The following is a 26,411-nucleotide window of genomic DNA, read 5'->3' as shown; positions in this document are numbered from 1 at the left end:
TAAGAGCCTTTTGGTTTGATGCCCAGATTTGTTGTACCACAAGGAGAATCTAGCTTGGTGCCAGGCACTGAGAACATGCTCAAAAAACTTGAAAGTCTTGTCCTTTTGACCGCTCTCTCCATATACAGCTTAATGTTATCCAAGTCTTTGGTAACAGAATGGGGAAAATGGAGAGAGATGAGGACTTTGGAGATGAATTTGGCGTTTGGACCAGACACTACTGTTTTCTGCTCTGCTCACTGTAACTGTTACCTTCTGCAGAGACTTCACTGTCAACAGAAGGAAGAACTTGAAAGCTAGGAGAGCAAATTATGGACACACTCTGCAATTTACCACTTCTATGCCCAGAGCAGACATTGCTAATCAATTACAGTACTCTTTCCTACTGAGCCTGGATGCAACCTCAGACCCCCCTCTGAACACGTGCAGGCACTACCCAATAATCATTAGCCCGTGAAATGAAACCTCTGTCCATTCCTTGCTGAGATCTGATTTTGGAGTGGGCAAGGGAATAGGAGGAGTGACTTTGGCCAGCCATGTCTCTCTGAGCTTCAGTTTCCTCATCTGTAAAATGGAAGCTGAAAAGATTGTCCACCTCCGAGGGTTGCTCTGAGGATCAAATGAGGTATCACAGGTAAAGGGTTTACAAGGCCTTACCATAATTTCTTTATGTGGCCTTCTTGCTTCCTTGAAGCAACTCTGCACAGGAAGGGTCAGTGTGCCCATTTCACACTTGAGGAAACTGAAGCTTAAGGACGTGAAGAAGCTAGTCTAGGTGACACAGCTGGAAAATGGTGGGGTCAAGGGTACACCCAGGTGAGTCTTTCCAGTGCTCAATTTTAGATAATCTGCAGCTGGACAAAAGGACATGGGTAGAGTCAAGTCCGCTCCTTCAACCCCACCCCCTGAATGGGGAGTCCGCTCTGCGGCTCCATGAACATCCTGGCTGCCCCTTCTCAGAGTTCTCTGGTTGAGCCCAGAGTCCAACTGTAGCGGGTGCTCAGCATCTGATAGCTAATCTCAGTTTTAAATGCACAATCATCTTATATTAGAGTCCTTGGCAAGAGGGCATCAACCTCAGCTTGAGCACTTAATGTAGTACTAATAACAGCAGCAGTGTCCCCAGCTTTTGCAGAGCACTCCCAGCTGGCAGAGTTTCTGCGTTTCCCTGTCCCCTGGCAGTGGGCTCCCTGGGTGACCTCACCCACCTCATGGCACCAAACAGCTTCCATACACTGACAGTCCCCAAATTTACATCTCCAGCTCCAGACCCTCCCTGAACTCCAGACTCATATATCCAACTGTCCACCCCGTATCTCCACTCAGATGTCCACTCAGGTGTCTACAGAGCATCTCAGATGGAACATGTCAAAACCTTAAATCCTGACTCATCATCCTGCACCCAAGCTGCCCATCGTCTTCCCCATCTCAGTAAATGGCAGCCCAGTCCTCCCATGTGCTCAAGCCCCAAACTTTCTCAGTTATTACTGCTCTCCTTCTCATCTACCCCCAAATCAATTAATGTGAAAATCCTAACAGTTTCACTTTCAAATCTGACCCCATCTTGCCACCTCCACTGCTAACCCCCAGGAGCAAGGATACCATCATCATCACCTGGACCACTGTCCTAGCCTCCTAACTGGCCTGTTTGCCTCCCTCTTGTCCCGCTCCAGCCTATTTTGCCACAATCCTGTGACTGTGGGAAAGGGAAGGATCTACAGACTGAGCCTTGGGTTGGTTTCTGTATCTAGAAATCCTGTCAAGGAAAGCATGACCCCCGGAGTTGTCCCCGCAGTGCCCTAAAGCCAAGTACACTGGGAAGAATTTATCTGCAAACAGGAATGTGTAAGGACACTGCCATTTCTCTGCCAAGGGCTACCCTAGATTAGCTACCGCGGCTGCACCTAGAACTGTGCCCAGGGTGATTAGGAAGGCTGGTCCTCCTCTGTGACATCACCACAGAAGTGTGCAGGCCTGCATGCTTCCCAGACAGGAGACAGAGGCCCCAAGAGAGAAGTCACATGCCCCATGGACCAAGGAGGAGGAGACAGGATTCAAAAGCAGGACTTCCAGGCCCAAGCACAGGGCACTGGCCATGCCAGTCCCTCTGAGAGCTTGATACATTTTCACCTCCTAGAGCTCCCTCCATTTGCTGCTCTCTGCATTTAAAGCGCCGTGTCCTCCATTAATCCCCGCACCATCAGCCTCTAAGGGCTGCTCCCTCTTCCCAGCTGGCCCCACCTGGACTCCATGTCTGTACCTCCAGGCCTGGCTCAAAAGAGAATCATTCCGGAGCTTTCCTCTGGCCATCCGTCAGGCCCTCCACCCACTGGATAATATCTGACTCCCCCAGGAATGAGGCTAAGGCTGGAGATGTAACCTAATACAGTACAAACAGCAAAAGCTGAAAGACCCAGGTTCAAAAACCTTTGGAACAAATGTATTTAAATCATCCAAGCCTCCATTTATTCAGCTATGAAATGGGATCAGGAGACCCAGTTTCCAGGGTGACTGAGAGTTTGGTGGGCACACAGATGCTCAGTAAGTTTGTTCTATCTTTCGCCTCTGGCCCTTGCATCCCACAGCGAGAGCTGCGGAACTCACTCGGTCTTCCCTGCAGGGTCCTCCCAAGACTGCTCTGAGGGGAGATCATGTCTTCTCTCTTCCTTCACTGCCAGCCCCAGGCTGGTGTTGGGACACAGGATGGCATGCTTGGCCGCCCTTCATCTGACAGCTCTAATCAGGGGCCAGTGAGGTGCCAGCCTTTCACCAGATCCCATCACAGGCACATAAAGGGACAATGCAAGAAAATGGGTTCTCCCTACCTTGCAGACTAGGTGTAAGAGGTCCTTTGCTGACCCTATGGGACTTACCCTGGGACTCTCCCCTACTGCCTCATACCAGAGATGGAGAAATTGAGATGCAGATTGGGGACTGGACCAAGTCACCCAGCGGGTTTGTGGCTGAAACTTTGATGCTCCCAGCCTGACTCCACATAAAGCACTCTTTCCACACAGAGCCTGCTTGCCTGTTCTCAGTGAAGATGCAGAAAAAGAGTGGCCCTCTTTTGAAAGCAAAGCTGTGACCCAAGCCATGTCATGTTATTTTTTAACAATGAAGACATTTATTATTTCCACATAGGGAAGGAAGTTCTGAGATGCAATAGCTTTAGGGTTCTCAATTTCAGGGGTCAAGGATGGACATCACTGAGGACCCAGGTTCCTTCCATCTTCTTCCTCCAACATTTTCTGCATTGCAAGATGGCCCCCAAAGGGGACTTCCCTGGTGGTCCAGTGGCTAAGACTCCACGTTCCCAATGCAGGGGACCTGGGTTCGATGCCTGGTGAGGGAACTAGATCCCACATGCCACAACTAAGAGTTTGCATGCCACAGCTAAAGATTCCGCATACAGCAATGAAGATCCCGTGTGCTGCAACTTAAGACCCAGCACAGACAAATTATTTTTTAAATGGCCCCCTTCAACCCAGGCAATGACACAACTTTTCCCAGAAGTCCTCCAGCACACCACCCATGTCTTATTGACCAGAATTTAGTCACATGTTCACCCCCTAAGCCAATCATACTGAGGGAATGGTAATACCAAGACTGGCTTACCAAACTAGCCTTTAAAAGGACAAAAGCGGGGCCTTCCCTGGTGGTGCAGTGGTTAAGAATCTGCCTGCCAATGCAGGGGACACGGGTTCAAGCCCTGGTCCAGGAAGATCCCACATGCCGCGGAGCAAATAAGCCCGTGGGCCACAACTACGGAGCTTGAACTCTAGAGCCTGCAAGCCACAACTACTGAGCCCACGTGCCACAACTATGAAGCCCGCGTGCCTAGAGCCCATGCTCCACAAAAGTCACTGCAATGAGACGCCCACGTACCGCAACAAAGAATAGCCCTCGCTTGCTGCAACTAGAGAAAGACCACACACAGCAACGAAGACCCAATGCAGCCAAAAATAACAAATAAAATAAACTAAATAAATAAAAGGACAAAAGTCGTTAGAACTTAGTCCCCCGCAGTCTAACATGGAGGCAGTGGATGGTCAGACCAGGAGACTCTTCGCCTCCTGCCTACTCAGTCCTTCCCCTCTGGTCCCCAAGACTCCAGGAGAACCTGTGAAAGTTAGGAGTGAGAACTGACCTGAGGAATTCCTTTCCTGGGGATGGCTTTTTGTTTACTAGAAATACCAGCTCACAAGAGTGAATAGGTAAATATTCAGGAAATTCATGACCCGTTTAATCGTTGGTAGCCAGCCTGAAATCAATCATGATGGGAGTATTTACACCATGAAAACTGGCAACCAACACTACAAATCAGGGATTTTTCCATTTTCTTTCTTTCTGTTTTTTCCTAGAAAGCTGGTTTGCCAGCACACCGCGGTGTATGACATACATACAGGAAGGTGCACAAATCATTAGTGTACAACTCAATCTTCACAAACTAAGCACACTCAGATCAAGAAGCACACCATGAGCTCCATCCTAGAACACTTGCCATGTGCTCTTCCAGTCACTACCCCAAGCCCAGATCAACCACTGTCTTGACTTCTGTCACCATAAATTAGTTTTGCCTGTTTTAGACCTTTATATGTTTGGGATCATAGAGTATGTTCTCTTTTGTGTCTGGCTTCTTTCACTCAACATTCCATTGTGAGAGTCAACCATAATATTGTTTAATTGTAGATCACTTTTTCTCATCACCATATAGTATTTCATGATGTCAATATACCACAAATAACTTACCCATGCTACTTTAATGGATATCTAAGTAGTCTTCAGTTTGGGGCTATGAATGAAGAGTGAACATTCTAGTAGAGTGCTGCCCAACAGAGCTTTCTGCAATAAAGAAGATGTTCTAAATGTTCACTGCCCAATAGGATAGCCACAACCCATGTGTAGTTACTGAGCCCTTGAAATGCAACTAGTGCAGCTGAGGAACTGAATTTTTTTTAATTTAAGTATACTTGATTTAAAATGTTGTATTAGTTTCAGGTGTACAGCATAGTGATTCAGTATTTTTGCATTAGAGATTATTACAAGATAATGGGTATAATGCCCTATGTTATACAATATATCCTTGTTGCTTATCTATTTTATATATAGTAGTTTGTATCCATTAATCCCATATCCGTAATTTGTCCCTCTCCCCTTCCTTTTCCCCTTTGATAACCAAAAGTTTGTTTTCTATATCTGTGAGTCTATTTCTATTTTGTATATACAATCATTTATATTATTTTTTAGATTCTACATATAAGTGATATCATATAGTATTTGTCTTTCTCTGTCTTACTTATTTCACTATGAATAATATTCTCTAGGTCCATCCACATTGCTACAAATGGCAGTATTTCATTCTTTTTATGGCAGAGTAATATGCCATTATGTATATATATACACCACATCTTTTTTTTTTTTTTTTTATACCACATCTTCTTAATCCAACTGTCTGTTGATGGGAACCTGGGTTGCTTCCATGTCTTGGCTATTGTACACAGTACTGCTACGAACACTGGGCTGCACGAATCTTTCTGAATTAGTGTTTTCATTTTTTCCAGCTATGTACTCAGGAATGGAATTGCTGGATCATATGGTGGTTCTATTTTTAGTTTTTCAAGGAATATCCATACTGTTTTCCATAGTGACTGCACCAATTTACAATACCAGCAAAAGTGTACGAAGGTTCCCGTTTCTCCACATCCTCCCCAACATTTGTTATTAGTGGTCCCTTTCATGACAGCCATTCTAACAGGTGTGAGGTGATACCTCATTGTGGTTCTCAGTATTAGCGATGTGGAGCATCTTTTCATGTGCCCATTAGCCATCTCCATATCTTCTTCGGAAAAAAACCTCTATTCAAGTTGTCTGTCCATTTTTTTTTTAATTTTTTTAAGCTCCTTTTCGGAATATAATTGTTTTACACTCTTGTACCAGCTTTTGAGGTACACTAAAGTGAATCAGCTGTATTTATACATATATCTCCATACCCCTCCCTCCCTTTCCTGGTCCTCTAAGGAATCACCCATCTTCCAGTTGATCTCCCTTTGTTACACTGCAAATTCCCACTAGCTGTCTATTTTACAGTTGGTAGTGTAGATATGTCTATGCTACTCTCTCACTTCGTCCCAGCTTCCCCTCTGCCCCCGTGCCTCCCACCCCAACCCCGTGTCCTCCAGTCCATTCTCTGCATCTGCATCCTTATTCTTGCCCTGTCACTGGGTTCACAGTACCATTTCTTTTTAGATTCCGTAATATATGAGCTGGCATACAGTATTTGTCTTTCTCTTGCCGGCTTACTTCAATCCATATGACAGACTCTCATTACATATAGCTCCATTTCATACCTTTATGGCTGGGTAATATTCCATTGCATATATGTGCCACATCTTCTTTAACCATTCATCTGTTGATGGGCATTTAGGTTGCTTCCATGTCCTGGCTATTGTAAATAGTGCTGCAATGAACATTATGGTACATGTTTCTTTTGGGATTATGGTTATCTCTGGGTATATGCCCAGGAGTGGGATTACTGGGTCATGTGGTAGTTCCAATTTTAGTTTTTTCAGGAACCTCCAAACTGTTTTCCATAGTGGCTATACCAGCTTACATTCCCACCAACAGTGCAGGAGAGTTCTCTTTTCTCCACACCCTCTCCAGCATTTATTGTTTCTAGATATTTTGATGATGGCCATTCTGACTGGTGTAAGGGATACCTCATAGTGGCTTTGACTTGCATTTCTCTAATGATTAGGGATGTTGAACATCTTTTCATGTGTCTGTTAGTCGTCTGTACGTCTTCTTTGGAGAAATGTCTGTTTAGGTCTTCCGCCCATTTGTGGATTGGGTTATTTGCTTTTTTGGTATTAAGCTGCATGAGCTGCTTGTATATTTTGGAGGTTAATCCTTTGTCCGTTGCTTTGTTGGCAAATATTTTCCCCCATTCTGAGGGTTGTCTTCTTGTCTTGTTTATGGCTCCTTTCGCTGTGCAAAAGCTTTTAACTTTCATTAGGTTCCATTTGTTTATTCTTTTTGTTTATTAGAATATAATTGCTTTACACTCTGTACCAGTTTTTGAGGTACACCAAAGTGAATCAGCTGTATTTACACACATATCACCGTATTCCCTCCCTCCCTCAAATCCCCCCCATCCTCCCCGTCCCAGTCCTTTAAGGCATCATCCATCATCAAGTTGAACTCCCTTTGTTATACAGCAACTTCCCACTGGCTATTTTACAAGTGGTAGTATATATATGTCTGTGCTACTCTCTCACTTCGTCTCACCTTGCCCTTCACCCCCCCACCCCGCCAAACCTCAAGTTCTCCAGTCCATTCTCTGCATCTGCGTCCTTATTCTTGTGTTGTCACTGAGTTCATCTGTACCATTTTTAGATTCCGTATATATGAGTTAGCATACAATATTTGTCTTTCTCTTTCTGACTTCACTCTGTATGATAGACTCTAGGTCTATCCACCTCATTACATATAGCTCCATCTCATTCCTTTTTATAGCTGAGTAATATTCCATTGTATATATATACATCTTTATCCATTCATTTCTTGATGGGCATTTAGGTTGCTTCCATGTCCTGGCTATTGTAAATAGTGCTGCAATGAACATTATGGTACATGTTTCTTTTGGGATTATGGATTTCTCTGGGTATATGCCAGGAGTGGGATTACAGGATCATATGGTAGTTCTATTTTTAGTTTTTTAAGGAACTTCCAAACTGTTTTCCATAGTGGCTGTGCCAACTTACATTCCCACCAACAGTGCAGGAGAGTTCCCTTTTCTCCACACCCTCTCCAACATTTGTTGTTTCCAGATTTTGTGACGATGGCCGTTCTGACTGGTGTGAGGTGATACCTCATTGTGGCTTTCACTTGCATTTCTCTGATAATTGGTGCTGTTGAACATCTTTTCATGTGTTTGTTGGCCATCTGTATGTCTTCTTTGGAGAAATGTCTATTTAGGTCTTCCACCCATTTGTGGATTGGCTTATTTGCTTTTTTGGTATGAAGCTGCATGAGCTGCTTGTATAGTTTGGAGGTTAATCCTTTGTCCGTTGTTTCATAGGCAACTATTTTTTCCCATTCTGAGGGTTGCCTTCTTGTCCTATTTATGGTTTCTTCCGCTGTGCAGAAGATTTTAAGTTTCATGAGGTCCCATTTGTTTATTCTTGATTTTATTTCCATGATTCTAGGAGGTGGGTCAAAAAGGATCTTGCTTTGATGTATATCATAGAGTGTTCTGCCTATGTTTTCTTCTAGGAGTTTTATAGTGTCTGGCCTTACATTTAGATCTCTAATCCATTTGGAGTTTATTTTTGTGTATGGTGTTAGGAAGTGTTCTAATTTTATTCTTTTACATGTTGCTGTCCAATTTTTCCAGCACCACTTATTGAAGAGGCTGTCTTTTTTCCACTGTATATTCTTGCCTCCTTTGTCAAAGATAAGGTGCCCACATGTGTGTGGGTTTACCTCTGGGTTCTCTATTCTGTTCCATTGATCTTCTGTTCTATTTCTGTGCCAGTACCATACTGTTTTGATCACTGTGGCCTTGCAGTATAGTTTGAAGTCAGGAAGCCTAATTCCACCAACTCCATCTTTCCTTCTCAAGATTGCTTTGGCTATTCAGGGTCTTTTGCATTTCCACATAAATCGTAAGGTTTCTTTTTCTAGTTCTGTGAAAAATGCTGTTGGTAATTTGATAGGGATTGCATTGAATCTGTAAATTGCTTTGGGTAGGATAATCATTTTCACAATGTTGATCCTTCCAATCCAAGAACATGGTATGTCCCTCCATCTGTTTGTATTGTCTTTGATTTCTTTCATCACTGTCTTATACTTTTCTGCATACAGGTCTTATGCCTGCTTACACAGCTTTATTCCTAGGTATTTTATTCTTCTTGTTGCAACGGTAAATGGGAGAGTTTCCTTAATTTCTCTCTCTGCTCTTTCATTGTTAGTGTATAGAATGCAAGAGATTTCTGTGCATTAATTTTGTATCCTACTACTTTACTAAATTCATTGATTAGTGCTAGCAGTTCTCTGGTAGAATCTTTCGGGTTTTCTATGTATAATATCATGTCATTTGCAAAGAGTGACAATTTTACTTCTTCTTTTCCAATTTGGATTCCTTTTATTTCATTTTCTTCTCTGATTGCTGTGGCTAAAACTTCCAAAGCTATGTTAAATAATAATGGTGAGAGTGGACACCCATGTCTTGTTCCTGTCCTTAGAGGGAATGCTTTCAATTTTTCACCATTTAGAACGATGTTGGCTGATGGTGTCATATATGGCTTTTGTTATGCTGAGGTAATTTCCTTCTATGCCCATTTTCTGGAGAGTTTTTATCATAAATGGATGTTGAATTTTGTCAAAACCTTTTTCTGCATCTATTGAGTGATCATGTGGTTCTTATCCTTCAACTTGTTAATATGATGTAATACTGATTTATTTCCATATATTGAAGAATCCTTGAATTCCAGGGATAAACCCCACTTGATCATGGTGTATGATCTTTTTTAGTGTGCTGTTGGATTCTGCTAGCTAGTATTTTGTTGAGGATTTTTACATCTATATTCATCAGTGATATTGGCCTATAATGTTCTTTTTGGGGGACATCTTTGCCTGGTTTTGGTATCAGGGTGATGGTGGCCTCATAGAATGGGTTTGGGTGTGTTCCTCCTTCTGCTGTATTTTGGAAGAGTTTGAGAAGGACAGGTGTTAGCTCTTCTCGAAATGTTTGATAGAATTCACCTGTGAAGCCATCTGGCCTTGGGCTTTTGTTTGTTGGGAGATTTTTAATCACAGTCTCAATTTCCGTACTTGTGATTGGTCTGTTCATATTTTCTGTTTTTTCCTGGTTCAGTCTTGGAAGATTGTATTTTTCTAAGAATGTATCCATTTCTTCCAGATTATCCACTTTATTGGCATATACTTGCTTGCAGTAGTCTTTCATGATCTTTTGTGTTTCTGCGGTGTCAATTGTTACTTCTCCTTTTTCATTTCTAATTCTGTTGATTTGCATCTTCTCTCTTATTTTCCTGATGAGTCTGGCTACTGGTTTTTCAATTTTGTGTATCTTCTCAAAGAACCAGCTTTTAGTTTCATTGATCTTTGCTATTGTTTCCTTCCTTTCTTTTTCATTTATTTCTGATCTGATCTTTATAATGTCTTTCCTTTTGCTCACTTTGGGGTTTCTTTATTCTTCTTTCTCTAATTGTTTTAGGTGTAAGGTTAGGCTATTTATTAGATATTTTTCTTGTTTCTTGAGGTAGGACTGTATTGCTATAAACTTCCCTCTTAGAACTGCTTTTGCTGCATCCCATAGGTTTTGGGTTGTTGTGTTTTCATTGTCATTTGTTTCTAGGTACTTTTTGATTTCCTCTTTGATTTCTTCAGTGATTTCTTGGTTGTTTAATAACGTATTGTTTAGCCTCCATGTGTATTTTTTACAGTTTTTTCAGGTAATTGATATCTAGTCTCATGGCATTGTGGTCAGAGAAGATACTTGATATGATTTCAATTTTCTTGAATTTACCAAGGCTTGATATGTGACCCAAGATGTGATCTATCCTGGAGAATGTTCCATGTGCACTTGAGAAGAAAGTGTATTCTGTCATTTTGGGATGGAATGTCCTACAAATATCAATTAAGTCAAGATGGTCTAATGTGTCATTTAAAGCTTGTGTGTCCTTATTTATTTTCTGTTTGGATGATCTGTCCATTGATGTAAGTGGGGTGTTAAAGTCTCCTATTATTATTGTGTTACTGTCAATTTACCCTTTTATGGCTATTAGCATTTGCCATATGTATTGAGGTGCTCCTATGTTGGAGGCATAGATATTTATAATTGTTATATGTTCTTGGATTGATCCCTTGATCATTATGTAGTGTCCTTCCTTGTCTCTTTTAATAGGCTTTACTTTCAAGTCTAATTTATCTGATATGACTATTGCTACTCCAGCATTCTTTTGACTTCCATTTGCAAGGGGTATCTTTTTCCATCCCCTTACTTTCAGTCTGTATGTGTCCCTTGGTCTGAAGTGGGTTTCTTGTAGGCAGCATATGTAAGGGTCTTGTTTTTGTATCCATTCAGCCAGTCTGTATCTTTTGATTGGAGCATTTAATCCATTTACATTTAAGGTGATTATTGACATGTGTGTTTCTATTACCATTTTCTTAATTGTTTTGGGTTTGTTTTTGTAGGTGTTTTCCTTTTCTTGTGTTTCCTACTTAGAAAAGTTCCTTTAGCAACTGTTGTAAGGCTGGTTTGGTGGTGCTGAATTCTCTTAACTTTTGCTTGTCTGGAAAGCTTTTGATTTCTCCCTCAAATCTGAATGAGATTCTTGCTGGGTAGAGTATTCTTGGCTGCAGGTTTCTCTCTTTCAGGACTTTCAGTATATCCTGCCACTCCCTTCTGGCCTGCAAAGTTTCTGCAGAAAGATCAGCTGTTATCCTTATGGGTTTTCCCTTATATGTTATTTGTTGCTTTTCTCTTGCTGCTTTTAATATTTTTTCTTTGTGTTTAACTTTCATTAGTTTGATTAATATGTGCCTTGGTGTATTTCTCCTTGGGTTTATTCTGTATGGGACTCTCTATGCTTCTTGGACTTGATTATTTCCTTTCCCATGTTGGGGAAGTTTTCCACTATAAGCTCTTGAAATATTTTCTCAGACCCTTTCTTTTTTTCTTCTTCTTCTGGGATGCCTATGATTTGAATGTTGGTGTGCTTAATGTTGTCACTAAGGTCTCTGAGACTGTCTTCCATTCTTTTTATTCTTTTTTCTCTTTCCTGCTCTGTGGCAGTTATTTCCCCATTCTATCTTCCAACTCACTTATTCGTTCTTCTGCCTCAGTCTGCTGTTTATACCATCTAGAGTATTTTTAATTTCAGTTATTTTGTTGTTCATTAGTTTGTTTGCTCTTTAGTTCTTCTAAGTCCTTATTAACTGTTTCTTGTATTTTCTGCATTTTGTTATCGAGATTTTGGATCATCTTTACTATCATTACTTTGAGTTCTTTTTCAGCTAGGTTGCCTATTTCCTCTTCATTTATTTGGTCTTGTGTGTTTTTACCTTGTCCCTTCATCTGTGACATATTTTTCTGTTGTCTCATTCCCCCCCCACCCCGCCTTTAGATGGGCAGGATTGTGTTCCTGTTCCACTGGGTGTTTGGCCTGAGGTTTCAAACACTGGAGTTTATAGGCTGTTGAGTACAGATGGGTTTTGGTGTTGAGGTGAGAACCTCTGGGAGACCTCACTCTGATGAATATTCCCTGGAGACTGGAATTCCCTGTTAGTCCGATGTTTTGGACTCAGAGTTCCCACCTCAGGAGCTCAGGCCTGACCTGGAGCTTGTGAATCAAGATCCCACAAGCTGTGTAGAGCACAAAAATGAAAAAAAAAAAAAAAAGAAAGAAAAAGTAGGAGAACAGCAGAACAATAGCAAGATTAAAAATACGATAAGAATAGGAAACTAACAGATGTGTTAGAAAAAATTTTTTAAAAATAGATGGAGCAACAACTGGAAGGTAAAACACTTATAGACCAGTGGAACCTTACAGAGAGTTTGGAAATGACCCCATGTGTATGAGATCAACTTATCTTTGACAAGAATACCAAGAACACACAATGGGACAAAGATAGTCTTTCAACAAATGGTGTTGGGAAAACTAGATATCCACATGCAAAAATTTTATGCTTCTAGAGTTATTTAGTATTATATAATATGCATAAACCAAGATTTTCATATCCATTCTTCTTTTAATAGTAATCAGTGGTGTTTCCTCTATTACTATCAATACTGCTATGAATATTCTTCTAAGTCTTTTGGTACTCATGACTTAGGTTCTCAAGTAATTTCATAACAGAATTGCTGTGTTGAAGGATATGCATATGTTTAACTTTACGAAATAGTACCAGACTATTTTCTTGAAACTAAATTTACCCCCCACAGCAGTGCTTAAGAATTATGTTAGCCATATCCTTGGTAAGACTTGTTATTTTCAAGAATTTTTTTAAAATTCTAAACAGTAGGTGAAAATGATATTCCATTTCTTCTCAGATTGATAGTTATTAGTTTATATGTTATTTATAATTAATGGAAAAAATTATTTTTTGCCTTTCTGTTATTTACTTTTTAGTTACCTTGTAACTTTAATCATGATCTGCTTGGTTTAGATTCTTGAAATATTAGAGACATTTTTTGTGAGCTATTTATGGAAAACTTTGGTTAAATCTTCCGTTTTTTGAGGATAATACTCTCTGTGCTCTGTTTAATTCAGGGCTTTACATATGCCTAAAAATTCAAGCTTGTTCCTTTTGTTGTTCAAGTGATCTCTTTTCTTGTGTAAAGTACTTACTCAGGCTTGACTGACCTATTAATAAACCATTTTTATTTGCAATCTGAAAAAAAAAATAGATGGAGCAACAACTGGTAGGTAAAACAACTGCAATAGCTGAAGCGAGGAGGTGGGAAAAAGAAAAAAGGAAGGGGAAAAAAAAGCCAGAAAAGGCCTTGGCTGCGGGGCAGGGCTTAGACAAGGTGGGGGGGGGGGGGGGGCGGGCAGGTTTCGCAGTGGGCAGGGCCTACATTTAGAAAAGGCCCTGGGAGTGGTGGGGAATGGGACTTAGACCCAATGAGGCAGAGGGGTCCAGGAATGCCTCTGGTCCTGGGGGCAAAGGACTAGGTCCAGGTACCCAGCAGGATCCCTGGACTGGAGTTGGTGGGAGAAATGGTAGGCACCTCCCCCAGTCCTCCAATCTCAGAGGGTCCCTCCCCCTTGGGTCCTCTTCTTCCCCACCCCCTCCCTCCTATTCCCCTAGGACCCTCACAGCTGGAGGGGGCAATGGAAGGCAGGAGACCAGACTCTGACACCCAACAGGCTTCCCAGGGCCAACTGGGCTAGGGAAAAGCCTGCAGCACTTCCCCAGATCTCCCAGTCTCGTAGGGTCCCTGTCTGCCTCTCCTCCTCTCCCCCACCCCCCACTCTTCTAGGTCCCAAGCAGCTGGAGGGGGATCTGGAGTGTGAAAGACCAGGTCTGTGAGCCTAGCAGGCTTCCCAGGGCCAGTGGTCAGGGGAAATACCTTCCCCGCCTCCCTTGATCCTCCAATCCCAGAAGGCCCCCTCCCTTGCCCGCCTCTCCTCTTCTCCCCTGCTTTCCTCCTACACCCCTAGGACCAGTGAGACCTAGAGGGGCCCCTGGAGGACCAAAGAGCAGGCCTGGGGGCACCACAGGCCTCCCGGTGCCAAGTGGGTAGGGAGATTTCCCGCAGCGTCCCCCACCATCCTCCCATCCTGCAAGGTCCCCCCCCCCCACCACTGTCTGCCTCTCTCCTTCTTCCCCTCTCCTCCCTCCCTCCCATGCCTGTAGGACCCATGCAGCTGGAGAGGGCCCCAGAGACTGAGGGACCAGACTCAGGAGCCCAGCAGGCCCACCAGGCCCAAGTGGGCAGGGAAAAGACCCTCCGCACCTCCCCTGGTCCTCTGATCCTGGAACGTCCCACCACTGGTCTGCCTCTCTTCCTCTTCCCCTGCCACGCTCCTATGTCCCTGGGACCAACGCATCTGGGAGGGGACCCTGGAGAATTGGTCACCAGGCCCGGGAGCCCAGCAGGCTTCCTGGGCCAATGGGCAGCGGAAATGCCTTCCACTCCTCCCCCGATCCTCTGATCCCAGAGAGTCCCTTCCCCCTTCTGCCTCTCTTCTTCTCCCCCCACCACTTCCCTCCTATACCCCTAGGACCAATGGCCCGGAGGGGCCCTTAGAAGGTGGAGGACCCGCCCCGATAGAAATACCCAGCGGCACCTCCCCTGTTCTTCCAATCTTGAGAAATCCCTTCCTACCTCCACTGTTTGCCTCTCTTCCTCTTCCCCCATCCCCCTCCCTCCCATGCCCCTAGGATCCAAGCACTGGAGGAGGCCCCGGAGAGTGAAGGACCAGGCCCAGGAGCCCAGCTGGCTTCCCTGACCAGCAGGGCAGGCGAAACGCCCTCTTGCCTCCCCGTCCCCTGATCTCAAAGACCCCCCCACCACCTCTTCACCCCTCCTCCCTCCCTCCTACACCCCTAGGACCCAGGCAGCCCAGAGGGGGCCTTGGAGGGTGGAAGATCCCGCTGGGGAGCCTAACAGGCCTCCCAGCCACCTGGGCAGAAGAAACCCAGATGCGGTCTCCCGATCCCCCTAGACCCCAAGGGTCTCTCCAGGCGGGAAGCTCCTCCCTCACCCAGCCACCCCCCCAAGCGTGCCAGTCCCTTCCAGCTGCCACTTCTCCACCCCCTTGACTTCCCCCAGGTCCTACCCAGTCGCTTCAGGGTTCCTCCAGTCTCCTTGGGCCTCACGTCCCCCACCAGCCTCTGGCAACTGATCCAGTTGTGGGGAGATGCGATCTCCACATCTTCCCATACCACCATCTTGACTCTGCCCCCCTTCTGCCCATTTTTTTATTGGACTTTTTTATATTGAGCTGTATGAGCTATTTGTATATTTTGGACATTAATCCTTTGTTGGTCTTATCACTTGCAAATATTTTCTCCTATTCTGTACGTTCTTTTCATTTGTTGATGGTTTCTTTTGCTGTGCAAAAGCTTTTAATTAGGTCTCATTTGTTTATTTTTTCCTTTCATTTCTTTTGCCTTAGGAGACTGATCCAAGGAAATATTGCTACAAATTATGTCAAGGAGTGTTCTGCCTATGCTCTCTTCCAGTTTTATGGTTTCAAGTCTTACCTTTAGGTCTTTAAATCCTTTTAAGGTTTATTTCTGTAATATATGGTGTGAGGGAATGTTCTAATCTCATTGTTTTACAGGCACTGTCCAGTTTTCCCAGGACCACTTGTTGAAGAGACTGTCTCTCCTCCATTGTATATTCTTGCCTCCTTTGTCATAGATTAATTGATCATAGGTGCGTGAGTTTATTTCTGGGTTCTCTATTCTGTTCCATTGATCTATGTGTCTGTTTTTGTGCCAATACCATGCTGTTTTGATTACTCTAACTTTTTAGTATAGTCTGAAATTTGGCAGGGTCATACCTCCAGCTTTGTGTGTGTGTGTGTGTGTGTGTGTGTTTTAATTTTATTAGAGTATAGTTGGTTTACAATGTTGTGTTAGTTTCAGGTGTATATTCAATTTTTTTTTTCATTCTTTTTTAGATTCTTTTCTCATATAGGTTATCCCAGAATACTGAGTAGAGTTCCCTGTGCTATACAGTAGGTCCCTGTTGGTTATCTATCTTATATACAGTACTGTGTGTACCTGCCAGTTTTCTTCTTTTTTCTCAGGACTGCTCTGGCAACCTGGGGCCTTTGGTGGTTCCATATAAATTTTATGATTATTTGTTCTAGTTCTGTGAAAAATATCCTCGGTATTTTGACAGGGATTTTATTAAATCTGTAGATTTCTTTGGATAGTATGGCATTTTAATAACATTAATTCTTCCAATCTAGGAGCATGGGATATCTTTTGATTTCTTTGAATCATCTTCAGTTTTGAGGAACTGAATTTTTTATTGTTTTTCTTTATTGGAGTATAATTGCTTTACAGTATTGTGTTAGTTTCTACAGTTTATTGTGTACAACAAAGTGAATCAGCTATATGTATACATATATCCCCTCCCTCTTGAGCCTCCCTCCCATCCTCCCTATCCCACCCTTTAGGTCTTCACAAAGCATCAAGCTGATCTCCTTGTGCTCTGCAGCAGCTTTCCACTAGCTATTTTACATTTTGTAGTGTGTATGTGTCAGTGCTACTCTCTCACTACGTCCCAGCTTCTCCTCCCCGCCCCCACCATGTCAAGTCTGTTCTTACATCTGCATCTCTATTCCTGCCCTGCCACTAGGTTCATCAGTACCATTTTTCTAGATTCCATACATATGCGTTAGCATACAGTATTTGTGTTTCTCAATTTTGTAAGGAACTGAATTTTAATTTAATTTTCATTAAAGTAGCTACATGTGGCTAGTGGCTACCATATTGGACAGCACTGTTCTGGTACATGACTTTAGGTGAACACACTGATGCATTTCTGTTGGAGAATTCATTCTGCTCAGGAGTGGCATTTCTGGGTTACAGGACATCCATATGTTTGGTTTTAATAGATAGAGCTAAGAGTTTTCCAGAGTGCGTATAACAATACACACTCCTATCATCAATATATGAGAGCTCTAGTTGCCCTACATCCTCACCAATGCTTGGTATTGTCTGGATTTTTTCACTTTAGCCATTCTGGTAGATAGGAAATATTACCTTGTGGTTTTCATTTGACTTTCTCTGGTGATTAAGTACAGTGTATTTAGCACCTTGAACATCCTCTTTTGTGAAGTGATTGTTTAAGCTTTTTGCCCACTTTTTTATTGGGTCTTTTTATTATTGATTTCTAGGAGTTCTTTATATATTCTGACTACCAGCCCTGCGTTCACTATATTATTGCAAAGATCTCCCTCTTTGTGGACTGCTTTTTAACTCTTATAATGATGTCTTTGGATTCACAGATACTCTTAAATTTTTAATATATAGAGTATCAATTCTTGCATGTAATTATTTGCCTTATGCATATTTAACTTCAAAATTTACAGAAAATAAAATGATATGGAGCATACAGTTAGGGGATACCTTCTTGTATTCCTTAGGAGCAGAGGATTCTATTGCTGCACTTCAAAGAATACATTTTTACAAACGTGAAAGCCAAGGTGGGCACCTTTTAAGTTGGATGGCAGCCTTCTTAAAGAGTTTTTGTCTATTATTGAAATTCAAGGTTTCAGGTTAAATAAAATTTAAAGGACTGCCTGTGAAATAATTTAATCTTTTTAAAAAATGTCTTATTTTTTTCAAGATAAAAAAGTACCTCCAACACCAAAATACTGACAAGTGATCCCAATAGTTTAAGGACTATTACAGTACACGTGGCTACTATACATGCACAGTATGTCACCCACACTGTCTAAACAATAAGAATCATAGCACCGGGGCACGGCTCCCTTGTTATCCTTGTGAGCAAGCAAGCAGGATGATCAATTACACCGGTGATATTAGCACACTGGCCTACCTACCAAGTGTAAAATCCAATTATCTAAAACAACATGACTATCAGATTCCCAGACAGTATGGAATTCCTCACTGAGTTTGTATATTCAGAAACCCGTGGGGTGTTCCTTAAATTCTTTTAAAATAGGAATTACATTGAGCATTAAAAACACTGAACTAAGTAATGTAACCACCATAGTCACTGAAGTTCAGTGTTTGGTTTAACAAATGTTTACCTATCACTTCAAAATCAATTTCAGCTCAGTCCTAACACAGGCAGCACTTCTGCAGTGGTATTTATTTTTAAGTGCTCAAGAATGAAAGGCCCAGCTATACACCATTGCCTTATCACAAGAGCCATGGGGAGGGCGAGCTGATGAAACACACACAAGAGGAGAAAGACGTGCACAGCATCATCCCTTTGTTCAACACTGGCTTTGATTTAGAGCAGAATGCAAAAAAAAACATATTATAAAACCTGAATGAGGACCTGTTTCTAAGTTTAGTAGGTAACCAAGAACTATACTTCCACTACAAAAATCTTTACAGGATTCAAGTACGAAAGTGAGACTAATACTGAAACATAGGTAATCAGAGGTAGCAAAGGCACTGGTAATATGAGTCATCATCAAAAAGACAGCCGGGGTAAATATCACACATTTCCTGTCAGCTGCTGCTAAGACTTGCATTTTTCAAACTGAAAAGGAATCCTGTGGGGCTTTTTACTTATCACTTATTTGAAGAAATGCTGTTTTAGGCCCCCTTACTGAACACGAAGGCCTAGGTTTCCAAATTAGTTTTCCTATATCAACACAAGACGTATTATACTCAGTTAATACTGTTTGACATTGAACTGCAATAACTGATGGTGTGGCTACTCTCTTGGGTCTCCTGCTAAGAACAAACCTATTAGAGTAAAACGGCTAATCATGCAAAAATGGAGGATTCCATAAGGATGTGGAAGAAGGACCCTTCTGTGTCTGGGGATCTATCATCTGGTTCCAGGCACCTGTACAGACAGATTCCTCCCTGAGAAGCATTTGCCAGTGTTCTGGGGCAGGTTACAAATGATTTAGAAAGTCTTTCAAAACCTTCCCCTTGCTCCATCCATGGCCTTGACCCTGTTCACATCTTGGTCCCTGTGTCCCCTGCCCACCTAGAAGCCCAATCTCCCACCAAACGTCTTTATTTTAATATAGTCCAACTTCTGTCTTTTCATGGTTAGTACCTTTGTATCCTGTTTAAACAATCCAAGGTCATAAAGGTGTTCTACAGTGTTTTCCACTTGAAGATTTACTATTTTGCCTTTCACATTTAACACTACATCTAGGGGTGTTTTTTAAGGTTTTCAGGTTTAATTGTCATATACTGAGCACCTACTGTGTGCCAAGCATCCTGCTAAGGCAGTGTGCTTTGATTAGTTCAAAGAAGTTGCTGTTCCCATTTTGCAAATGAAGTGATAGAAGCTCGGAGGGGTAAACTGCCCAGAAGGCATCACCTGCAAGAGGCAGGGCAAAGATCTGAACCCAGGACTGTCTGTCTTACTCAGCCTGATCCTAGGACCAGATGCAGGTCAGCTCTGCTGGAGGAGCTCTAGGCATCCCCCTGCGCTGAGGAATGACCCTTCTCCCAGAGGACACTACGACCACATACCTTCTCAGGATACTGAATGTTGATGAATAAGAGGCCTTAGGATTGGGGCTGGTTTGCCCCAGCTCAGGGCTGCAAAGCAATCTTGGGGGCTGGAGGGATCCAGTGCTTTTCCCCAAACACTCAATAACATTTTTAGAAACCCAGGTTCCCTGAACTACACACTGAGAAACTATTCCAAAACTCCATGCTTCAGTGTGATGCTGTCAGTCATTTGAGATCATCAGGATTTATCATGGCCAAGAAGTATTCATCTTTGCCTTGTCTACTAGTTTTTCTCATCCTACCTACTGAAGTGACATGTTATGTTAATAGATCCTGGTCTTAAACCATTCTTGCATTCCTGGAATAAGTCCTTTCCACTTATATTTTTAATACACTGCTGCCCTGGTACTGGTTTCCCACATGCCTTTGTATTCTAGGAGTTGAGGGAACCACTTGGAGCAGGGGACAAAATCCCATCACCTCTAACATGTTCCAGAATCAGAACTCACAAAAGCAAATGGCCAAAACAAAACTCAAGGAAGATAGTACTTGGGATGCAGGCTCAGCCACTGTGGCCCAAGAACACACCTCTAGGCTGGCCCAGCTTGGGGTGGGCTAGCTAAGGATAATTAGCCGCAGTCGTGAATTTAACATTTTATACATAAGTTATTCATGAACTTCTTGGAAAGTCCACATTGCAGTAAATGGTCATTTTTCAAAGCCATGATTTTGAGTCTCATAATGCAAACTGGGATGTGATAGCTAATCCCCTAGCTGATGGGTGGGCCAAGCCAGCCTCCCACTCCCACCCAGCATCTGCTTCTCCACACAGTTTCACTATTTCCTACTCACTGAGCAAGCACAGTGACTGCTGGTGCTACAAAAGCTTGTGTTCTCTGTGGAAAATAGCCTAAGAGCCAACTCCAGGTGGTGACGGAAGAGGAGAGAAAATGAGTACAGGGCCATTGATGATTTTAGCAAGAAAATGAGAGTTCGACATGGGTTCAAATAGAAAAAAAATGAGAGTTTGGTGTGGGTTCAAGTAGAAAGTCTAATTCTGCCACAGCTTGGTTCTGTAATGTCGGCCAGTCTACCACTTCCTCTGCAAAAATAGGGAAAAGTGATTTGTGACACTGTTTCAATGAGTTTTCCAGCCAACAAATAAATTATTCATCAAACCAGAGATAAAAGCTTAGTGAATGATGACAAGACGGTAAACTTATGGAGTTTGGATATATAGAGGTATATGTGAGTTAATTTTGTTGAGTTTATTTAAGTGGCAGAATCTATCTTAATAGTGGAATAAATCACTTTCATCTTATATTTATAGAATCATGAAAGGTCTGTGGGTGGTCACTTATATTTTCCCAGTTATATTTCAACGCAGTGGCTGAAAATCTTCTACTTGGCAGTGAAGCACTCTCCTATTAACTCTGATGTGTAAAACAGAGGGAAGCAGAGCTACTCTGCGAGACGTGAAAGTAGAGAACTCCATGATGTACCAAGACTTTCCCTCTCAGTGTTGGGGCACCTGTGTGGGACCTCCTGCTTTCCACTTTGAGTTCATCTTAGTTGATTCTTATGCATGTTCCTAGTGCCTAGCATGTGTCCAGGCATAGAATAAGCACTTAGTGAGTACTGGTGAGTGGATGGATGGATGGATGGATGGATGGATGGATGGATGGATGGATGGATGGACGGACAGACGGATGGATGGGTGGGTGGGTGGATGGATGGGTGGATGAGTGGGTGGATGGATGGATGAGTGGGTGGATGGATGGATGAGTGGGTGGATGGGTGGATGAGTGGGTGGATGGGTGGATGAGTGGGTGGGTGAGTGGGCAGATGGGTGGATGGATAGATGGATGGGTGGGTGGATGGATAGATGGATGGGTGGGTGGGTGGGAGGGTGGATGGATGCATGGATGATCAAGTGGATCCTGAATAGATGCCTAGGTAGATAAACACATGGGAGGGTGGATGGTTCGTTGGTTGAGTGAATTTATGGAGGACTAACAGGTGGACGACTTCACATTCCAATTTTCCTTTCCATTATAATCTGCCCTGCTCGTAATGCCACAAATGGCCAAGTAAAATATGTCAGGGCCTTGACATGACATCAGCTGACTTCTTGTAGAGATACATCCCCACTGTAAGAAGAATCCTGAACACCAAGCAGCCTTTTCCTCAACTGCATAATCCCAATGTTCAGGTGACATCCCACAGCCTCACCCCAGGGGCACCTCCTCCTTTCCTGAGCTCTGTTGGGACCTCACCCCTCTGTACTCCTGCCCAGGTCCCTTCCTCCCTCTCCTGATCTTGTTCTACTGGTTCATCTTTCAAGACCCAGCCCCTATGTGAGGATGTCCCTGACCTGCTCCCAGTACTCTGACATCTCTCCACCATAGTCTCCTGGTGACCAGAGAATGGATATGACCAAGTGGGCAGAGAGGCTGCCCAAAAAAGGAGAGGGGACTCAGAAGTGCCCAAGCAAATGAGCCTGCCCTGACATGTCCCCTACCCCAGTCCCTGCTGGGAGGCTGGGACCAGCCATTGGTGAGCAGAGGGAAAATGGTGCCTGAATCCTGTTCCCCAGATTCCTTCCAATGACTTCACGGCCTCACCCTAGTGGCTTCAGTGGAGAAAGAGGTGCACTGTTGAGGCCAGACTTGCCAAGGAAGTGAACCCATGACAAAAGTCTTAAGAGTTTTTGGTGACAGGAACCATCAGTCAGATCTCAGTCCTTAGCCCATCTCCTCCCTCTACCAGCACCTCCGAAGGTGTGGGCAGAACTGGAGGCCTAAAAATGTTGGCTTAGCGCCTCCAGTGCCTAGATGCCCTTCCTTTGTCAGTGCTCCCAGATGGCTTCAGGCTGCAAAGAGCAGCTTGAACCCAGACTGAGTGGCTGCGGAGCTGCCCCCACACGACACTCAGCAAGGACTCGGTAGTGATGGTCTGCCTCAGTTTCCCTGCACGTTCCCCACGTTTCCCAGACTGCAGCCAGCCCCAACCCCGACCCCATCCCCCGACGCAGGCCTGGCTCTCATTGCCTCTCCCATTGTGTTTACGTGGGTGCAGCCTCCTCCCCAGCCCTTTCAGACCCCTTCACCCACCCTGCAGAAAGAATGGCTCAAGACTAAGCATCTTTCAGACAGACAGCGAGCAGGTCCGGCGAGAGCAGGGGACATGCCCAAGGTCACACAGCGAGTGAACGGTAGAACCAAGAACAGAACCCAGTTCTCCCGCCTCTGCCTCCACCCCATCCAGCTCTCTTCCCCTGCTCTGGGCCACTAGTTCCTGGATTATCAGACACACCTGGGTTCACATGCCAGCTCTGCCACAAAACTAGGTGGGCAAACCTCAGCTCACCAAGATTCAGTGCCCTGTAAATGCGGTTAACAATGGCTCCGCACAGAGACAAGGCAAGCGCCAGAGCCCGCCCCACACCCAGGCCGCGGTCATGCAGGGCCTCTGACTCACCTGTGGTTCCCAGTCCCAGCCTGGAGCAGAAGTCTGGAGGCGCGAGAGCTGGCTTCTTCCCGGCGCGGTGGCGGCCCACGGACCAAGGCACCATCCCAGCCCCGAAGGGGACCATGGGACCCAGCTGCAGAGCAGGGAGAGCACCAGGGCTGTCTCTGAGGCCTGCTCAGAGGATGTCAGCTTGGCCAGTGGAGGAACCCTCCACAGCACCACATGCCCATCCATTGCTTTCAGCTGGGCCCGGTTCCAGGCTCTGAGTGCGAGAGCTGCCGGCCTCCTCCATGCCGCACGCCCCACGTGCACGCCGCACGCCCCACGTGCACGCCGCACGCCCCACGTGCACGCCGCACGCCCCACGTGCACGCCGCACGCCCCACGTGCACGCCGCACGTGCACGCGGACCCTCACAGCGGTCTCCTCACGGGTCTCCTGCTACCCTGCATCCCGTTCTGCCTCCAGAGGGCGCTCCTAAAACACGCTGACCGAGCCCCTTCATGTCTCCTCTTTGCTCTTGAGATGAAAGACAGTCTCTTGATTTGACCTTCATGGTGGGCTCCTGCCAGCTCCTCAGAACGCAGCGATGTTCGTTCAGCTGATAATATACCTTCATCCTGAATAAGACATAGGTCATGGCCTACTTTGACTACATATAAGCTGGCCCAGAAGAAGCAAAGCATTGTTTTAAGGAGAGGAAAATTTTACTTTAGTAAGATCCCCAAAACATGAGCACCGGCACACAGTGTCTGGTAGTCACAGAATAGCATCTCGCTTAAGAGCATGAGGCTTTGGCTGCCCACTGACCCGGGCTGTGTGCCACTGGACAAGTTACTTAACCTCTCTGAGGTCCAGTTTCTCCACCTGTTAATTGGAGATCCCATCATGGGCCATCATAAGGATTAAGTGAGATAATATAGTGCATGGCAACTAGCGAGCATGGTGCACGACACACAGAAGGTGTTCAGGAGATGGTAGCTACTCATGCTGGTATGTGGAGGGAGGGCCACACCTCAGGGAAGAGCTGGTATTTTTAGCTACAATTTCCTCTTGACCATCAGCACCTTTGTAGAAGTTGCTTGGGAAGAACGTTTAGGATAGAGGCAAAGCTTGTGTCATGCTCTGTCCTTGCCATCGCTGGTGCCGCAGGACGGGGAGGCAGAAGGGTGGGAAGGGGAGCTAGCATCATGTTATTTCTCTGCAGCCATTTTTATCTTGTTGATGAAATGGACCCTGCATTTGGAAATTGGAAGAGTTTCCTTCATAATTTAAAGCAGCACCTACCTCTGCCAGTCACAGTAACTGGAAGATTAATTTCCCACCAGCCATGCAGGCAGAAACCTGCTCCAACTGGCTCCATCTGCAGGCACGGGTGTTTCCATCTCCATGCCTGGCTGGTAATGAGCCTGGCACTGCCACGAGGGTGAGGCTCTCATTTGCTGCTGAAGCAGGTGGAGGGAGAGGCATCTTCAAGGTGACCCCATGGGACTGGCATCTCGGCAACAGGTTCTGCATGACATGCACACGCACATCCAACCCTAGGTTTTTATTCTGGGCACCTGTAGCCTTGCCATGGCCCGCTTCCTGGTAGCACATCTGCCTTGGATCTTGGGGTGGCCAGTGCATCCCAAACCGTTACAGCAGCTGGGCCATACGGAACAGGACAGTTGAGAGCAGTGTGGACCCCATACACTCCTACCCTCCTAAGGAGGGCTGCTGCCTCTGACATTCCCATATCCTGCCATTGGCTTCAAAAGTGAGAGGCCACATTGTAGAGAGGAAGAGGGTGACATTGGTTGGATGGCCAGCTGTCTTGTACTTTATTAGAGAGAATACGGTAGCAAAATGACTGCTGGCTCAGCTCTAGTCCAAGCCAAAGCCTGGTCATTGGCTCAGGAGCAAAAGCATGGTGGTCTAGATGAGTGGTGGCCAAAAGCTTCGTTTCGTGACCAGGGTAATCACTGTGTGAAGTGCTGTGTTGAAAAGGATGCTGAGGTTGCCTCCTGAGCCATACAGGAAGTCATCCTCTTACCCTATCAGAGGACAAGTATCAATTAGCCATATCTGGCTATACGATCATGGTGGCTTATTTATTGTCTTTGAGCCTCAGGATCCTTACCTATAGAATGAGAACATAGCTTCAAGGATGAAGTGAGCTCTTAGCACAGAGCCTACACATAGTAGGGGCTCTCAGAACAGTGGTCTGTGTTTGGCCCTCAAAGGATCCCAGAAATCCACTTACCCTGGCATTCTCACATCAGAGGGCCAGGAAGCATGCATTCCAAAGCTAAGGGTGACTCCCTCTCCCCAGTGACTGCACCTACAGGGGAGCAGCCTACAGTGAACTTCAGCAAGCTGGGCTCTCAGGCTAGGATGACATACTGGCCCAGACAGTAGGGCCTCGAGGCCAGCCCCTCCTAATGAAGGCCACTAGGCTGCAGGAACCACCAGCATGGGCCAGGACTGCTGACAGGGCTTGTTCATAGCTCAGGCAACGGCCCCAAGTTCGTGCTTCCCCTACCTGTCCCTGCCATGGGCTGAGTGTGGGAGAGGCTTTTGGAGATGGTGCTGGGAAGGGATGGGAAGGGAGAGGGGGCCACAGTTGAGTGTCCAGCTTCTGATTTGCATAAGTTCAGGCCCTCACCTGGGAACAGAGCCCTCCTACAGCTACCCAGGGAGGGAGCCATCCACACTCTGCTTCATTACCACCTAAGACAGAGACCTCATTCCCCTGAGGCAGCTCAGGGCCTCCCTGCCACCTCCCGTCTGGTCTCAAGGCTAGAGCCACTCACTCAATACATGCCTTGGGCACCTTTGGTGAGCCCAGGCCTAGTGCTGAGCTCCAGGACACAGAGAGAGATCAAACACAAGCTCCGGAAACCATGCAAAATCATACGCGACAAATGCAGAACAGGGACTGGGACACAGGCTCTGGGAGAACAGACAGGGGGACCCCTTTCAGAACAGGGCCCGGGTATGCTTGCCCCTGACCCTGTGGCTCACTGAGTGTCTGAAGCTGGCTCTCTGTGGCTGTCCAGGAAGGGCTCATGCCTGGGGCAGGGGACACTGGAGACTGAGCTCTGGACTTTGAAGCTTGGGCCTGAGTTCTCGCTTGGATGGACTACAGAGCAACTGAGTGACCATGGGCTGGTCACTTACCAGTGCTGAGCATCAGTCCACGCATCTATGAAAGGGGAAAACCAGCCCCCTGCGCAGCTGAGTGGGAGGGAATTAAGGGGCACTCGCGGACACTCGCTAACGTGGTGCTGGCTCTC

General features: G+C 44.9%; 1 protein-coding gene across 1 annotated transcript in view; it reads left to right on the top strand.

The window, feature by feature from the left end:
* The window catches only part of BEAN1 (brain expressed associated with NEDD4 1), a 50,379-nt gene that overhangs the window by 16,761 nt on the left and 7,207 nt on the right, over positions 1-26,411 (top strand). The window lies entirely within an intron of this gene.

The sequence above is a fragment of the Hippopotamus amphibius genome, chromosome 16, assembly GCF_030028045.1.
Source record: "Hippopotamus amphibius kiboko isolate mHipAmp2 chromosome 16, mHipAmp2.hap2, whole genome shotgun sequence".
Taxonomy (NCBI): domain Eukaryota; kingdom Metazoa; phylum Chordata; class Mammalia; order Artiodactyla; family Hippopotamidae; genus Hippopotamus; species Hippopotamus amphibius.
Note: the sequence above shows the minus strand (reverse complement) of the source record. Positions and strands in the feature narration are given on the sequence as shown.